Consider the following 17,938-nt stretch of genomic DNA (forward strand, 5'->3'; position numbering starts at 1 on the left):
GAAGGGCGGGGGGATGCAGGGAGAAGGGGTCCCGCAGCTGTGGGAGCTTTGGGTGGGCAGAGCCTGAGCTTTTAACCCTTTTTCGGACAAGGAAAACTTTGCAGAACATTAACCTTTCCTAGAAGAGAGATAAGAGATGAAATGGAGGAAGGAAATGTGCAAGTGTGAAGGTCTGGGCAAGTGAAAGATGTCGGGAGAGTAGAGAAGAATCTTAGGTGGGAAGAGATGATGGAGTGGCCTTAGCTGGACTTTTCTTGTGTAGCCATGGACAGAACCATGTTTCCTGTGACACAGAGACTGCATCCAGGGGGAGGCAATGGCTCAGAGCCAAGAGGGTTCAGTGTTGGTACCCCTCAGCCCCAGGGGGCGAAATTTGGGGGGCACAGGTGTCCCAAAGGTGAGACTGTGCCCTTTTTGGAACGGGACAAAGCATCCTTAAAAAGACAACCCTAGAAGCAGCTCTTGTCCATGTGCAGTGGTGAGAGCACTGGACATGGAAGGAAGAGGTCACAATGGCAGATGTTCTCCAGGCAGTGCCACGAGTGACGTGGAAACACACAAGGTTTCAGCGGTGTTTCCTGGGGAAGCCTATGCCACAAGAAGGACTCCTCCCCTCTTGATGAACTGAGAATTCATTACCTAAAGCATGGTGATGGACCGAGAGTTTGAGATTTGGGGGTAGATGTGTTGGAAATTTGGTGGGGGGGGAGGAAATGTTTTTGGAAAGTTTTCATTTTCCCTGTGTGTTTCTTGTTACTTAGAGTTGTAGTTTAGTTAATAAAGGTTTATTTTCTTTATTTCTAAGTGGGGGCCTGCTTTGCTTATTCCTGGTCACATCTCACAGCAGACAGGGAGCATATATTTTCATGGGGACACTGGCATTGTGTCAGTGTCAAACCATGACACCTACGCTGCCAGTTGGCCTTTTTCCACCTCTCCAGCCATCCCCACAGAGCATTGGCTACTATCCATGAATCAGTGTAGAGGTGGAGCTTTGGCCATTTCTCTCCCTTAGCAATGTCCAGGCCCAGCTGAACAGCTTTGAGTTCTGTAAGTTGACTTGATCCACCTTCTCCTTCAGTGGCCTCTGCCACCTGTCGTGTGGGGCTCCATACGGCTGCTTTCCACTTCTGGTCCATCCCTGTGATGCGACAGGAACCGTCAGTGAAAAGAGCGTAGCGCGTTTCCTCTGGGGGCAGTTGGTTATAGGGAGGAGCCTCTTCAGCCCGTGTCACTGGTTCTTGTTCCTCTTCATCAGTAAGACCAAAGTTCTCACTTTCCAGCCAGTTTGTAATTATCTCCAAAATCCCAGGGCAATTCAGGTTTCCAATACGGGCGCACTGTGGGATAAGAGCAATCCGTTCACTCCATGTAGCGTCAGTGGTGTGGTGGGGGGTGGGAACCTTTCCTTTGAACATCCACCCCAGCACCAGTAGTCGGGGTGCCAGGAGGAGTTGTGCTTCCATGCCAGTCACCTCTGAGGCAGCCTGGACTCCTTCATAGGCAGCCAAGATTTCCTTCTCGGTGGGAGTGTAGTTGGCTTCTCACCCTCTGTAGCTTCGACTCCAAAATCCCAGTGGTCGGCCTCGAGTCTCCCCAGGCACCTTCTGCCAAAGGCTCCAGGACAAGCCATGGTTCCTGGCTACAGAGTAAAGCACGTTCTTCACCTCTGCTCCTGTCCTGACTGGGCCAAGGGCAACTGCATGAGCAATCTCCTGCTTGATCTGGGCAAAGGCTTGTTGCTGCTCAGGGCCCCAGTGGAAAGTGTTCTTCTTACGGGTGACCAGGTAGAGAGGGCTCACGATCTGACTATATTTGGGAATATGCATCCTCCAAAAACCTATGGTGCCTAGGAAAGCTTGTGTCTCCTTCTTATTGGTGGGTGGAGACATTGCTGTGATCTTGTTAATGACATTGGTGGGAATCTGACACCGTCCGTCTTGCCACTTCACTCCCAGAAACTGGATCTCTTGAGCAGGTCCCTTGACTTTGCTCTTCTTGTTGGCGAAGCTGGCTTTCAGGAGAATCTGGATGATTTTCTCCCCTTTCTCGAACACCTCTGCTGCTGTCTTCCCCCACACAATGATGTCATCAATATACTGCAGATGTTCTGGAGCCTCACCCTTTTCCAGTGCAGCCTGGATCAGTCCCTGGCAGATGATGGGGCTGTGCTTCCACCCCTGGGGCAGTCGGTTCCAGGTGTACTGCACACCCCTCCATGTGAAAGCAAACTGAGGCCTGCATTCTGCTGCCAGAGGAATGGAGAAAAATGCATTGGCAATGTCTATAGTGGCAAAGCACTTTGCTGCCTTGGACTCCAGCTCATACTGGAGCTCTAATATGTCCGGCACGGCAGCGCTCGGTGGTGGAGTCACTTCATTCAATGCACGGTAGTCCACAGTCAATCTCCATTCTCCTTCAGATTTACGCACAGGCCAAATGGGGCTGTTGAAGGGTGAGTGGGTCTTGCTGACCACCCCTTGGCTCTCCAGCTCACGGATCATTTTGTGGATGGGGATCACAGCATCTCGATTCGTTCGGTATTGTCGGCGGTGCACTGTTGAGGTGGCAATTGGCACTCGTTGCTCTTCCACCTTCAGGGGATCTACTGCAGATGGGCTCTCTGACAGTCCAGGCAAGCTGTTCAACTGCTTGACACCCTCTGTCTCTACAGCAGCTATTCCAAATGTCCATCTGAGTCCCTTTGGGTCTTTGAAACACCCACTTCGAAGGTAGTCTATGCCCAAAATACATGGGGCCTCTGGGCCAGTCACAATAGGGTGTTTCTTCCATTCATTTCCAGTCAGGCTCACCTCAGCTTCCACCAAAGTGAAATCCTGTGATCCCCCACTCACACCAGCAATAGAAACAGACTCTGTCCCCAGATGTCTCGATGGGATTAGTGTACATTGTGCACCAGTGTCAACCAAAGCTTTGTACTCTTGTGGTTCAGATGTGCCAGGCCAACAAGTCCACACAGTCCAAAAAACACGTTTTTCCCCAGCCTCTACCTGGCTAGAGGCAGGGCCCCTCTAAACCTGGTTATCCTTCTTTCCCTGGGCATATGTCTTGGAGGTTCCTTCAAGGGGATCAAAAGTATTGTCATTATCATCATATGTGACAGTTCGGTTACTGGCCACTGGAGCTGCTTCCCTTTTGGAACTTCCTCTCTGAGTCTTCAGTGCACGCACCCGTTGTGCCAGAGCAGCGGTAGGTTTTCTATGCCATCTCCCCATGTCTTCTCCACAATCACGCAGGTAGAACCACAGCTCAGCTCGTGGGATGTACCTTCTCTCACCATCTGGGGAACGTCTGCGTTGGGTACCAGAACCTCTGATCTGTACTGCCAAGATTTGGAGAAAGCCCTCTTTAATCTCCTCCCTCAGTTTCTTGTGACGCTCCTCTATCTTGTCTTCTAATTTTTGCAGACGTGTTTCCACCGCTGCGATTCTGGCATGTGTTGGGCCATGCACAGTGTCTGCATATGCTCGGCGCTTCCTTGCCATATCCAGCACAATCTCCTCACCATCATCCCGCTTCATTATTGCTAAAGCAGAAGCGTATTCTCGTGGCCCAAGTCGTTCAAGTTTTCTCCACATCACAGATGTGCATGGTACCAAGTCTGGATTTACAGTGTTTCCATCATCTGAGAAGACAATCTCAGCCACTGCCATTTCCCTCAAGCGTTGAATCCCTTGTTCTATGGTTTTCCACTGGGTTTGCTGCATATAGAGATCGTCTGCGCACAGGTATTTTGTGCTACACTTCTTAGGAGCCATTCCCAGAGGCTGTGAAAGTTAGCCCCGCTCATCATTCCTTGGTCTATGACAGGATCCTGTGACAGGGATCCCAAATGCCTGGCTTCAGTGCCATCCAGAATTGTAGCCTCGCCTGCAGCATCCCAGAGACGGACCAGCCAACTAATTATGGATTCATCAGGTTGTCGGGTGTAATCTTTCCTTAGGCCACGAAGGTCCTTCAGGGAAAAGGACTCAATATTTGCGTCTGATCTTGCACCTGCTGCTTTGACTCCTGATTTTATGTCAGGAGGCATTGAGGTTCCTTCTTCTGTATCACCATCATCATCATCATCCACTGGTCGATTAGTTTTTTCCGTGCATTTCCCACTTCTAGTACTGGTAGCAACGGCCATGGGTTTAGATGCTGGCTTAGGCTCACTGTCTGGTCTGGCTGCTGGCTTTGAGCCTGGGCTGTTGGCTACAGCTTGCGTGACTGGGATGGCTGATTTATCTCCCTGCCCCCCTGCCTCTGTCTGCTGCCCTACAGTATCTAACAAAGTGCGATAAGCATAGGCCAGGGCCCAGCTTATTGCAATTAGCCTTTTCTCCTTAGAATCATCATGGCACTTCTCTTTTAGGTATTTCCCCACTTCTGCTGTGCTCTGAATTTGTTCCCATAGAAAATCCCAGTCTACAGGATCAGAAAATTCCTTCAGGGTTTGGCCTATATTTTCCCACTCTCCACACCACTCAGGATTTTTCACGCCTGCATCTGCTTCTGGGTCAGGGGTCTCACAGCTCCTCTGGATATCTCAGCCCTCATTCTAGAGAAGCTGCAGACCATATAGAGGAAGCTTACCAGATTAAATACCAGAAAGATGGTCTCTTTAACATTCAGGGGAAACTGAACATGCTCAAAAAGTGACATAACAGATCCGAAGGAGAAGAAGGAAAGTGAAGGCTGGAAAGTCTTATTCTCAGCTCCTCCTCTAACAGACTGAGTGCAATTACTAATAAATTCCCAAAACGTACTACTGGAATTGGGATGCAGGGTAGGATGAAGAAACCATAAATCATACATATCGTAAACAGACGCCAGTATCTTTGTAAACACTTTATAAGTCATTATCACCAAGGCCAGCACAACAGCTATTCCAATCCATACCCCTCTACCGTAAAAATTACTTGTTAAGGACAATAATCCTAGTGACCATAAAGGTATTGAAACCTCAAAAAGGTCTAGAGCCCAGAGCCACACGAAGGCTTTCACACCCGGAGACATCAGGGGTTCAAGCAGCATGGCTACTAACTGCTTTAACAACGACAAACACACAATTAATGGAGCTTTTTTCCAACTTTTCCAGCCCCACATTGGGCACCAATTCATGAATTTGTCCAGGTTTAGAGCAAATTTGGGGAAAGAATCCCCCAAAGGAGCTCCAGTGAGAAAAGCAGATCCAATCGGCCCCTCCCCCCAACTGGTCTGTGAGGAAAAAATAACTCCTTGGAGAAAGGAGGAAAAAAGCTGTTTATTAAACAATAAAACCAAAACAATATCAAACAATGAGACCCCTTGCCACTCTAAAAGAGATGACAAACTGAGAAAACCCCGGGTTGAAGCTCAGCTCACTCAGTCTCTGATCAGTCCCTCCAGTGCTGGAATTGTCGCAGGCCAGGCCTGGCCTGGTGGGCCACAGCTGCAGCTGCCGGTGCTCTCCTGGGTGTTCAGTCCAGAGCAGTTTCAAGAGGTCCAAAGAAAAAGGGAAAAAAAACAGTCCAGGGAACTTCTTTGCCTCAGCTAGCTAAAACTAACTAAAAAGCAAAAGAAGAGCTCTGTCCCGCTGTTTGTTCATCCACAGACAACACAGTCCAGAAGCAGGAATGTGGAGGAGGAGTGCAGTGTCTGAAAACAAAACTGCGCGCTTCTTCTCTTCCCCCCTTCACTCTCTGGAACACTCTTTAAGGTACAAAACTTACTATTCAACATAAACAGAATGAGACGATTGGGGATAAAAGCATCATAGAGTCAACCCAGGACAAGGTCTAAGATTCAGAGTGGATTGAGAGGCCCCTGTGTCCATCAGAAAATGCCTGCTCTCAATGCAGACCCACCCTGAATGTTCTCAAGGGCTCCAGTGTGTAGGGTCCCTGGTGTGATGGGAGCTGTGACAGCCCTGCCAATCCGTGTCCATCAAGGGATGGACTTGCTGGTCCTGAGGGTGCTGCTGTCTGTGCTTGCAGTGTCCTTGTGCCCTGCAGCTGGAGCCCTGGTTCCTTGCCAGGGGCTGTTTGGGTGGGCTCTCCCCTGCCGAGGAGGGCAATGCCTCTGCCAGGTGCTTGTGGCCGAGCCCGTGCCCTGGGTGCTGGGGCCCCCTTGGGCCCTGGGGTTGATCCCTCAGGGGCTGTAGGAACTGTGCCCTGGCCTTTGCCTTCAGCTTGGCCTTTTGCTGCTCCCTTCTTGCATTCACCTGCTGTGCCTTTGTGCCCAAGTGCTGCAGGGCCTTCTTGTGCCCCTCCTGCAGCTCCCTCAGTGCCTGTGGGTGCTCATCCTCTGAAAGCTGCTGAGCTTTCTGCAAAATCATTTGTATGTCCAGTAACCCTAATAAAATCCTTAAAAGATAATCTCCATCCTAAAATGTACAATGCACATTCCTCAGGTGTTCCTTGTTCCTCCTCCCTGTGCTCAGGGTGCCCTCCCCAGCCCGTAGCCCAGAGCCGCTCCCTGTCCTGCCGCAGTGTCCAAAGGCGCCCCCGGCGGGCAGGGCCGGCAGCTCCGCGGGGCCGGGCAGCGGCCGGGGCGTCCCGCAGCCTCCTGGGGGCCGGGGGCCGCTGCCGGCCCTGCCCGGGGCTGGTGGGGTCAGGCAGCGCCCGGCGCTGAGCCCCGGCTGCACCACAGCCCCGGCCCGGCCCCGCAGCTCCCCACAGGCCCCCAGCCCGTGCTCCCGGTGCCGCAGCTCTGCGCCCGGTGCTGCCGCTGCCCCCCACAGAGAAACCCGCTGAAACCCTGACCTCCTTGTTTTCCTCTCATGGACACCGGGGATACAAAAGATCTGGATCAGCTGACAAGTTTTGAGGCTAAGACCCTGCTGATAAACATCCCAATCCTCAGTAATTTTTCTCTTCTTCCTCTTTTCCATTGTCCTTTCCCTTCCCACATAGATTCCTCCTGCTGCTTCCTGCCTTAACCATATTGCTGCACACTCCCCTTCACGCAATCCCTTTGCAGCACACCAACACCATCCATGCCCTGTTGTCCAAATGCAAGGGGAATTTGGGGAGGTGGGAGTGAGGCAGCGCCAAGGCCGGGGCCCCCCCGCGCTGTCCTGGTGGGAGCGGCTGCAGTGGGGACCGAGTGCGGGCGGGAGCGGCCGAGAGCCCAGCGCTGCCCCAGCCCGACCTGCCCCAGCTCCATCCCTGCCCCTGCCGTGGGATGCTGTGGGTTTGGGGGCAAGAGGGAGCCGGCAGTGGGTGCTGGGCCTGGGGCAGGAGGAGAAGGGAAAGAGAAGCAGAATTGAGGAACAAAAGGGTCAAACAATGCATGTGGGAGGAGAAGGTGGGATTGTGCAGGAGAAGGAGGAATAGCAGGAGGAAGAGGAGTGTGAGCAAGAGTAGGGACACAGGAGGAGGAACAGGAAGAGGAAGCAGCACAAGGTTCCACCTCTCCCTCTATCTGCAGCCTCCAACCTCAGCCCCAGGAGTGTTGCCCCCTCCTCCACATGCAGCAGATGACCGGGGATTGGGATCCACTATTTTCCCAAGGGTGAATCTTGGTGTTTCTGAGCTTTATTGGGCTAATTGTTGGTGCTTTGTTTTTTTGTGGGGGCTGAATCTTTATATTTGGAGGGGGCTTTTGCTGAATCTTGATATTTGGGGAGTTTTTGATCTGTGTCTTGATGTCTGGAGGACTTTTGTGCTGAATCTTGGTGTTTTGGAGGTTCTTAGAGAGACAAGATGCCCAATGACTTAATGAGATGAACTTGGGCAAGGAGGAGCTCCCAGTCCAAGGCACTCTCATCTTGTTTTTTTCCCCATACCAGGATTTTTCATTCCTAGGGCGTGTGTGAATGAAGGAGGAGGAAAAGCCCTGGAGATTCCGCACGAGGAGGGGCAGCAAACCCAGCCCAGGGAGCTGTGGGGAGGAAAGAGCACCCCTGAGCCAGGAAGGCAGCCGGAGATCCAGCCAGAGCTCAGAGCTGGTGGAGAAGCCCCATGGCAGAGAGAAGCCCCACAAGTGCTTGGAATGTGGGAAGGGTTTTAGTCGGAGCTTGCACCTGATCCAGCACCAGGTGATCCACACTGGGGAACGGCCCTATGAGTGTGAGGAATGTGGGAAGCGTTTCAGCTGGAGCTTCAGCCTGACGCAGCACCAGGTGATTCACTCTGGGGAGAGGCGCTTTGAGTGTGAGGAGTGTGGGAAGAGCTTCAGCCACAACTCTGTCCTGATCCAACACCAGAGGATCCACACTGGGGAAAAGCCCTTTGAGTGTGGGGAATGTGGGAAGAACTTCAGGCAGAGGGTCCACCTGATGCAACACCAGATGATCCACAGCGGGGACCGGCCTTACGAGTGTGGGGAATGTGGGATGAGCTTCAGCCAGAAGGGGATGCAACACCACAGGATCCACACAGGAGGAAAGCCCTATGAGTGTGTGGAATGTGGGAAGAGCTTTAGATACAGCTCTGGCCTGAGGAAACATGAGAGCATCCACACTGGGGAAAAGCCCTATGAGTGTGGGGAATGTGGGAGGAGCTTCAGAGAAAGCTGGGCCCTGATTCGGCACCAGGTGATCCACACAGGGGAACGGCCCTACACCTGCTTGGAATGTGGGAAGAGCTATGGGTGGCACACTGACCTGAGAAAACACCAGCGCATCCACAGCGGGGAGAAGCCCTACAAGTGTCCCCAGTGTGGGAAGAGGTTTCACAGGAGCTTCGATTTCCTCATACATGAGCGGAGTCACAGGGAGGAGGGGCCCTTCCGCTGCCCCGACTGTGGGAAGGGCTTCAAGCAAAACTCCAAACTCACCATCCACCGGCGCATCCACACGGGGGAGAGGCCCTACGAGTGTGGGGAGTGTGGGATGAGATTCTCATCGAGCTCAACTTTGACCCAACACCAACAGAGGCGCCACTAAGGGAAGCCCTGTGAGTGCCCCGAGTGTGGGAAGAGCTTTGTGTGCTGCTCCAGCTCCATCCCCCTTCCTGTGACATCAAGGAGTATTAAATGGTCTTGGAGGTATATTCTGGGTTGAATATTTGGTGCTTGTATCCCCAGTCTGTTCTGTTAATGCTGAATAAGAAGTTTTGCACCTTCAAGACTTGTCCTGAGAGTGAAAGGGGGAGAGAAGAAGCACGGAGTTTGTTTTCAGAAACCGCACTCACTCCTCCACATTCGTGCTCCTGCACTGTGTTGTCTGCAGATGGACAGACAGCGGGACAGAGCTCTCCTTTCCTTTTAGTTAGTTTTAGCTAGCTGAACCAAACAAGTTCTTTTCCCTTTTCTTTGGACCTGTTTAAACCTGCTCTGGTCTGAACACCAGAAGAGCACAGGCAGCTCACGCCTGTGGCCCACCGGGCTGGGCCTGGCCTGTGACATTTCCAGCATCGGAGAGATTGATAAGAGACTGAGTGAGCTGAGCCTACAGACCATGGAGGGAATTTGTGAGTTTGTCTCTCTTTTAGAGCAACAAGAGGTTTTATTGTTTCATATTATTTAGGTTTTATTGTTTAATAAACAGTTTTTTCCACTTTTCTCCAAGGAGGTATTTTATTTTTCCTGAACCAGTTGGGGGAAGGGCCAATTGAATCTGCTGTATTAAAGGAACCCCTTTGGGGGTTCTCTCCCAAATTTGCCCTGAACCAGGACAAGGTCTTTTCCAACTTCAGAGATTCCACAATTTTGATTTCCTATTGCCCAAGGGTGTCTTCTGTAGCCAAATGGTGAAAAACTGGGGAAAAGACCAAGATTTTGGAGACAGTGGGATAGAAACTCCACCAGAAAAGGTTCTTGCCTTCTGCCCAAGCACATGGATCCTCAGCTGGTATGGACAAGGAAATCCCTTTCTTTTGGCCATGATTTTGTTTTAATTTCTCTTTATCCCTTTAAAATATCCCATATTGAGGTAAAAATAGACATTGAACTAGGACTTGGGTGTGGTCAGGGTAGGACGCATGGACACATGGAGAGAGACTTGGGGACACATGGATATTAACAGGGATGGGGCCATTTGTGGGGACATGGGGGGACACGGGCATGGATGGAGATGTGGGGGACAATGACAGGGATGGAAACATGGTGGGGAGACAGCCATGGGTGAGGACATGGTGGGACATGGGCAGTGACATGTGGGGCCATGGCCATGGCCAGTGCCTTGGGGAACTTGCAGGGGATGTGGGGGATGCTGGGTTTGAGGGGGTTGAGGGTTCCTGGGAGGGACTTGGGTCTTGCTGAGGCCTCTGGGGAGCCCAGGCTGAGCAGCTCCAGCTGTGCTGGGAGACCCTGGGGGAGGTTCTGGGGCAGCTGCTCAAGGACCCCCTGACCTGGAGCCCCAGCCAGGCATTGGGCTCCTGGAAGGGGATGAACATCCTTGTCCCCAGGAGGGAAATCCCAGCACCCCCAGGGTGTCAGGGGCAGCTGAGGGGCCACAACAGGGAGGGGAAAGCCAGAGAGAGCTGTCACACTTCTAAGCTACACCCCAAAAGTCCCAAAACGGAGGGATTCCTCCCAGGAAAAAGCAGCCAGGAGATGCCAGAATTGAGGGAAAGGGGAGATGTGACCCTCCAGACTGAGCAGGAGGGGCCTGCATCCCCCAAAACCAAGCCCAGGGGTGAGGGCTGGGGCTGGAGGCACAATGGGGAAGGGGTGGAAGAGCAGAGGAAAAGAGGATTCAGAGTGCAAGAGGGATGGGACCCCCAAATTGAGTTGGGAGGGGTCTTTGGGTTGGAGGAATGATGGGTGAGGGAAGGGAACGGTGGGGATGGAACAGAAAAAGAGCAGTTCCATGGGGATCCCATTGTGTCCCCATCATTTGATTCCTGGAGTGATTCCCTGGGGCTCTGGGGGGGAATGGATCCGCACTGGGTGGGTCCCCAAGCCCCCTGCCCATCCCTGGGGGGCTCATGGGGGGTTCTCTCCAGCCAAATGCTTGTGATGCTGCAGCCATGGGGGAGAGGTGGGATCTGGAATGGGCAGGGAAGGAAGAGCAATAGGAAGAGGAAGGAGAGGACGAGGAGGAGGATGAAGAAAAGGAGGAGCAGGAACAGGAGGAGGAAGAGGAGGAGTCACAGCAGAACCACGCTTTTCCCACCTGCCCGCTGAGTCTGCAGCTCCCCTGGCCCTGGCAGCATCGATTCCCCAGATCCCACAGGTGAGCAGGGAGGGGGAACTGACCCCAAATCCATCGGGGAATCTCTGGAAGGGTTTGTTTTCAGGGGAGGGGATGTTTGGATCTTGCAGGTCCCCAAGGGTGAGACGCAGATGCCCCTTTGGAGACATGTGGAGGGTTCCTGTGGCAAACTGGCTGGGGAGGTGGTACCAGTTTGGGGGGAGATTGGCATCAGAGTGGGGAGAGCAGCAAAGGCCAATTCTGGCAGCTTGGAGGGGTGGGGGAGGCTGGAGATGAGCAGGGTCTGGGCCTGCCTGGCTGTGGACAGGGCTGTTACTTCTGGAGCTGGACTTGGGCAGCAGGACCAAGGGCTCACCCATTGTTTTTCCCCCAAGCCAGGATTTGTCAATCCCAAACTTTGTCTGGATGGAGCTGGAGGAGGCTGCAAGGAAAAGGAAGATGGCCTGGGACACTGAGGCAGGTGAGGAAGAAGTCACTGCCCCTTTCCCCCTCTCCTCTGCTCTGTGTCTCAGCCCAGCATTGCCCCTGGCCGCAGGACAGCCCCACTGCTGACACCATCCTGCCAGGGATGAATTGGTGGGATCCCTTCCCCTTCCCTCTAGCATGGAGGCAAAAACCATCCTCTCCTTGTCCACAACTCCTTCCTCTTCTCTTTCTGTCCTTCCTTCCTCATTCCTTCCTCTCCTTTTCTTTCCTTACCCCAGGCACTGAGCTGCAGATGGAGACCAGGGAGGACAAATCCCTGTGGTATGCACATTTCTTTGAACAGAGACATAATTCTCTCTCAGAGGATTTTTCCTGGGAAGCTGTGGAAAGGCTGAGAAAGCTCAGAGAGGAAGAAAACAATTCTTATCTCACTTGCTGCACCTGTTGTTTGGCACATGTGGAATGTGTTATGGAGATTGTTTACCAAGAGTGATTTGTTAATTGGACACTGGTGATGGTTGTTTGGACTGATTGACCAATTAGGTCAAAGCTGGGTCGTGACTGTCTGGAAAAGGTCAGAGGTTTTTCTTTAGTATGTAATTTAGTATAGATTTAGTATAGCAATAGTGTAATGTAGTATAATATAGTATAGAATAAAGCATCTGTTCAGTCTTTGAAATCATGGAGTCAGAGCACATAATTCCCTGGATGGGTGAGACAATGTAGAACTTTAACAAAATAGAAATACATTTTTGGATTTAGGTGAAAAGTGCTGTTCTGAGCCTGTAACTTGTTTATCTGTGCTTAAGACTCCCTGTTCTCACAAGAGAGGAAAAAAAACAAAGAAAAAATCTTGTGCTCACAGAATGGCCTCGACCAAGAGAAGGAATTCAAACCCCCAAGATAAGTGGAGGCCCCTTTGTTGGGGGCAAAGGATGAGGCTGACCAGAGAGCTCCCTGCGCAAAGGGCAAGGACTGATAAAAACTAATTGCAACCTGTAACGTGAAATCAGTGAAATGAATATGAATGAGACTATATGCATATGTATAAGCAAGGGGGAATTCTCAAGGGTGCGCGTCTCCTTTAGGGAGAACAACAATTCCCACATGTGTCCAGCGCTAAACATACCGGCTTTACGACTTTTTACAAAGTTGTGGAGTTTCTCTTTTTTCCACTAATCATTTTGGCGAGCCAGCCAGGCGATTGTCTGTCCCTGCAGGGGCGGAAGGGAGGACGGACTCCTGGGCGCTCCCTGGGATTTTCCTGGAGGAGCTCTGCTCCATCTCGGCTTGCCTCCTGCAGACACAGACAATGACCTGCTGATGTGCAGATACACGGTATGTCTGTCAAGGGGCCTGGGGGAGATAGGGCTGCTGATAAGTCACTCAGAGACGTCTGAGTGCACAGCCTCGTCCCTGTGCTTGCAGGCAGCCATCGACCAGGAGCACGGTCAGCGGCAGAGGTTCCCGGTTGATAGCGCGACTGGGAACGGGTTCATTGTTCAATAGAGCGGCCACTAGCGACTCTGGGGTGAGCCGAGTGAACCCGAACTTTGTGTGCTTGTGGTGTCCAGACATTGTATGGCTAATGCGTTGTGTGGTTAATGTTGGCGTGTTTGTAATTGTGTGAGTGTGTGGTGTATAAAACAGACCGAGCGAGTGAGTGAGTGTACCCACGGCGTGCGGGGGCAGTTCTACCCATGTCTGAAGCGGCCAGGTGAGGCCTGGAGCACTGTCTGGGGCAGGCTGTGAGGGCAGGGAACACCCCATGGAGTAGTGGAACAAGTGGAGAAACGTGGGTGAGGACATTTAGTCATTGATTGTGTTTAAAGGTGGTGGTGTGTGATTTGTGTAGATTGTGCACATTTTACCCGTAGCTAGATGAACTCAGGGGATTCTTCTGCCCCCGCAGTTTGGACTTGGTCCCTGGAATTTTACTGTGTGCTGTTATTTTGATTGTGTCCAGAGTGTGTGAGGATCAGAAGAGGCTGATAAGCTGATGTGGGTAGATGCTGAAGTGTTGTATGTTGGGTTGTGTTGAGAATAGTGGGCACTCTTAAGAGATACCCCTTTCCCAGTGAGTTTGAGTGGTTCTTCCCCCACATTATGGTAATTTGATTCTCGGTACTGTAGGCTTGTGTTTGTGGAGATTTTAGTATTTTGTTTGCAACAAGTGTAGCATTTTACACAGAAAAACTGCCGTATGGTCATATATGTTTAACTGTGGCAAAACAAATTAAAGGAATTCCAGGAATTCCCTTCCCACAGCAACCTAAGCCCTGACTCTCATGAATTTGAGATGCAGGGCGTGTGTGTGTCTGTGTGGGCATATCAGAGTTTTTGCTGTAACAGGCACAGCTTTTTGCAAGGCAGCAAAGTGAGTGTCAGTAGAAACAATGCTTGAATTAGATTGTGCAGGAAGAGAACTGGGAAAGAATGAGATTTTGTAAAGCAGAGTTTAGGTGGAAGAGACCAAGACAGGCACTTTATAATTTATGTTATTCTAAGGAAACCAAGGCTACTCAGAGAGCTCTAAGGAATTTAGTAGCAACTGGTCATGAGAAGCAAAGAAGTAACAGGATGTTTGAATTATTAGAAAAGAGAGTTTCATGTAATTTAAGAAACCCAGCAGAAATAATTAAAGCTGAGTGCGTTCAGCTTATTTTATACCCCAAGACTTTGAATTAAGGCAAAAGGCTGGGATGGGGTAGAAAGATGGGAGCTAAGAAAATGGAATTTTTAGTAGACACAGGGGCAGCAAACTCAGTGTTAAATAAAGCCTCGATGCCTGTAACAGATGTTATGGTAAGGGGGCAACTGGCCAATCTGAAAAATCATATTTTGCAAACCATCAAAATAGTCATGGTTTTTTGTATATGCCCAACTCTCCAAAGGCCCTGTTGAGTAGGGACTTGTTGGAGCGGATGGAAGCAAAGATCACATTTAAAGACGGGGATATATTTTCGAGGTAAAGGATCAAGAATATGGAGATATATTGAGCTTAATTTTAACAATTAGTGAAACTGAAATTGAAAATAAGGATGAAATTAACAATAATAGATCCAGTGTTTCCTGGGGTATGGGCCTCTAACATAGTAGGGAGGGCAGAGAATGCACGTTCTGTGCAAGTTAAGGAAAACAACAAGCTAGGGTCAGGCAGTACACCTTGTGGCAAACCCATACACCCTACTAACATGTTTGGCAGCTGAGCTACCCTAGTTTACTGTTTTAGATCTGAAAGAGGCCTTCTTTTGCCTCCCTATCCATGAAGCCAAGCAGAAAATTTTTGCATTCAAATGAGAAAATCCTAAAAGCAGGCACAAAACCCAGCTCACATAGATTGTGTTGCCTCAAGGCCTTCAAGGCTTCAAAATTCCCCTACTCTGTTTGGAGAACTGTTGCAGTGTGTTGCAATTTCCTGTTTTAAACTTCCCAGTCCCTTCCCCAGGTGTGGCAATACCTCTCTTCCCCTTCCCCCCTCTCCCCCTGCTGGGCTGTCAATCAGGCTTAACATTCCAGCAAGGCCATCGTGTGGTTGTCAGGTTCAAAGGATGCAAGCCAGGCCTGGGGTCATTGGCCTGTCTAGGTGTCCCTCGTCCCTTGAGACCCTCCTCTTCCTACTAGGTTGGTGCTTCACCTGTCCCTTCCGCTCCCCCTGTCCCTGGGCTTAAATTGACCAAGGACCATGTGCTCGCGATTCTGTTGGAGCTGTTACCTGAGATTCAGACCTCTGTGACCATGGAATAAACTCTGGATATTAACCCTCCAACAGAATCCGTCTCCTTTCTTGTGGAGAGGTTAGTTCAAGAATGGCTTAAAGAAAAAGGCCATGAAACATACAATTGAGAGAAAAGTAAGAGGTAAAAGTAAAAGCAGTTTCTAACAGCTCTCAGCCTTCTGATTTGTGTAAACAATTAGACTCTCTCAGGCATCATTCTATAAACAATGGAGTTCTCAGCTTGTCTTCCCATGGCAAGCAGAACACCGTCCTTGGGAAGGCCTGTTATCCTGAGAACAGATGTAGAGGTTTTGGGAACACTAGTTTCTGTTTTAGTTTCTGGTTTCTGTTTTGGTTTCTGCTTATGATAAACAATTGTAGGTATTCTAAAACAAAAGGTGTGGTTACAGTTTTCTCTGTTAGCCTATCATGGAGTTGGATTACAGAATATTCATGAAGTTCGTTAGTATTGTTATATAAGGTGATTGATTGATCAATAAAGTTGAGTTTCGATGCATAACTATGGTCGATTCTCCCTTCATCTCCCACAAATGGTCGACCCCGGACGTGATAGTCGAATTCGGACGTGCCGAATTACGAGGAGCGCTCTTGGGGATAACGGAATACCACGGGAGGTGAGGAAGGTGTCCAGGTTCCGAGGTGCAGCAGCGGAACGGCAATAAGCACGATAAAAAAACGGACGGAGTCTGCCGATGGAGCGGACGGAGTCTGTCGATTCGTGCCGGCCCTAGGCGACCGTAAAAGACGGGTCCTAGCTTGGTACGTGTGGCCGAGGTCGGGAGGTGCTGCAAAGAGCGCTCAATTTTATTTAGAGATGGACCGACAAGCCGCATATGATCTTTTTATAACTTTTCTGCAAAAGAGGCAGATTAAGGGAATTGATTTACAGAAAGAGTTACCAGGGCTCTTAGCGTACGGTGTAGAGAGGGGAATCTTTGTTAATCCTCATACTATCCATGAATTATCTGAGTGGGGTAAATTTGGTGATTTATTGTGGCAGGCTACTTTGGATGATGATAAAACTGCCAGGAGGTTGGGTAAATTATGGCGGGTCATTAACACTGAGCTCTTACAATTTCAAGCTGAAAAAAGGGCTGCCCGCCAGGCTACTGCCGCTCATGATCGGAATGCAGAATACGATCGAGATAGGGAGTTTGATAAGGACTCCGGCACTCCTCTTGGCCCTGCATCGAGGACGGTTTTATTACCAGCCTCGCCGCCTCCTTCTGCGAGCCAGGCTGCGAGCGGAGTTTCGAGCCAGGCTCCGAGCCAGGCTGCGAGCGGAGTTCCGAGCCAGGCTCCGAGCCAGGCTGCGAGCGGGGTTCTGAGCCAGGCTCCGAGCCAAGCTGCGAGCCAGGTTTCGGGCCAGGCTCCGGTGAGTCACGCTTTGCAGAGCGCTGTATTACCTGTTTCGCCGCCTCCTTTAACAAGTCAGCCTCCCCCAATAAGTCAAGCTTCGCAAAACGCTTTATTACCCTTAACGAGCCAAGCTCAGCAGGGTGCTCAGCAGGGTGCTTTATTGCCCGCGTTGCCGCAGGCTACACAGAGCGCCTCTGCCTCTCCTGTGTCTGCTATATCACAGCAGCCGGGGCCACAAATGCATACTCCGTTCCCAAAAAACAATCAGTCGGTCCCTGGGTCGGAAAACGACTTGGCGGTGACGATTGCTCGGGATAGAAGAGATGCATGGGCAGCCTTGGCCAAAGATGCCATGGACAAGGGAGACCGGGAGCTAATGAGCATGGCTAACGAGCTGGCTTGTCCAGTTGTCTTTACCCCCCAGGCGGGGGGGAGCCTTCAGGCGACGATCAGTGCTCTGGACTGGAAAATGTTATCTCAGTTACGAGCGACTGTCAGCCAGTTTGGTTTTAAGAGTGAGCCAGCTAGGCAAATGCTAGACTATATTTTTGACACTAGCATTCTCCTTGTTAATGATTGCCGTGGTATAGTAAAATTAATTTTTACCCAACATCAACAATTGTTATTTAATGCCCACTGGCAAGGACTTGTAAATGAGTGCGTAGCTGTTCAAAGACAGCCAGGTGACCCTTTGCATGGTGTCACTGTAAATGAGCTCATGGGTCTGGGACCTTTTCTTCGAACTGAGGCACAAGCTTTAATTGGCCAAGAGAAGTGCCGGGAAGCAATGAGGTTAGTCAGACTCGCAATAGATAGAGTAAAGGAACCAGGAGGTATACCTGTATATATGGGAATTAAGCAAGGTAGTGATGAATCATTTGGTGCTTTCATAGATAGAGTTGCTGCCTCGATTGAGAGAGCAGGTGTCGCAGAATTTATGCGCGGGGCTCTTCTCAAACAGTGTTCAATTCAAAACTGCAATTCGGCCACTAGAAATGTACTTAATACCTTAGGTGCAAATTGGACTATAGAGGAGGCATTAGAAAGAATGGCACTTATACCAACTGGACAACAGGCCCTTGTAGTAGATGCCATAAAACAGTTAGGAGTAGGTTTACAAGAACAGGCAAAATCCGCTCAGAATCAGGTGTTGGCCGCTCTTGCACCCCTTCAAACATCGGCTGCACTTACAGCATCAAATAAAGAGGACCACTTGCGCCGGGAATGCCAAGCACCTTCAGAAGCCATCGCTGCATCATCGGTGCTCTTTCCTGCCCCTAACCCGACACCACAGGGAGCCACCGCGGGCGAAGCTGAACGGCCGCGAA

General features: G+C 50.7%; 1 pseudogene; it reads left to right on the forward strand.

Annotated features, from left to right (window-relative positions):
* Positions 1 to 17,938, forward strand: part of LOC128945566 (zinc finger protein 208-like) — a 200,177-nt pseudogene that overhangs the window by 75,811 nt on the left and 106,428 nt on the right.

This window comes from Melozone crissalis, unplaced genomic scaffold (assembly GCF_028551555.1).
Source record: "Melozone crissalis strain CALT ecotype California unplaced genomic scaffold, PUWL_Pcris_2 ptg000066l_1, whole genome shotgun sequence".
NCBI classification, from domain to species: domain Eukaryota; kingdom Metazoa; phylum Chordata; class Aves; order Passeriformes; family Passerellidae; genus Melozone; species Melozone crissalis.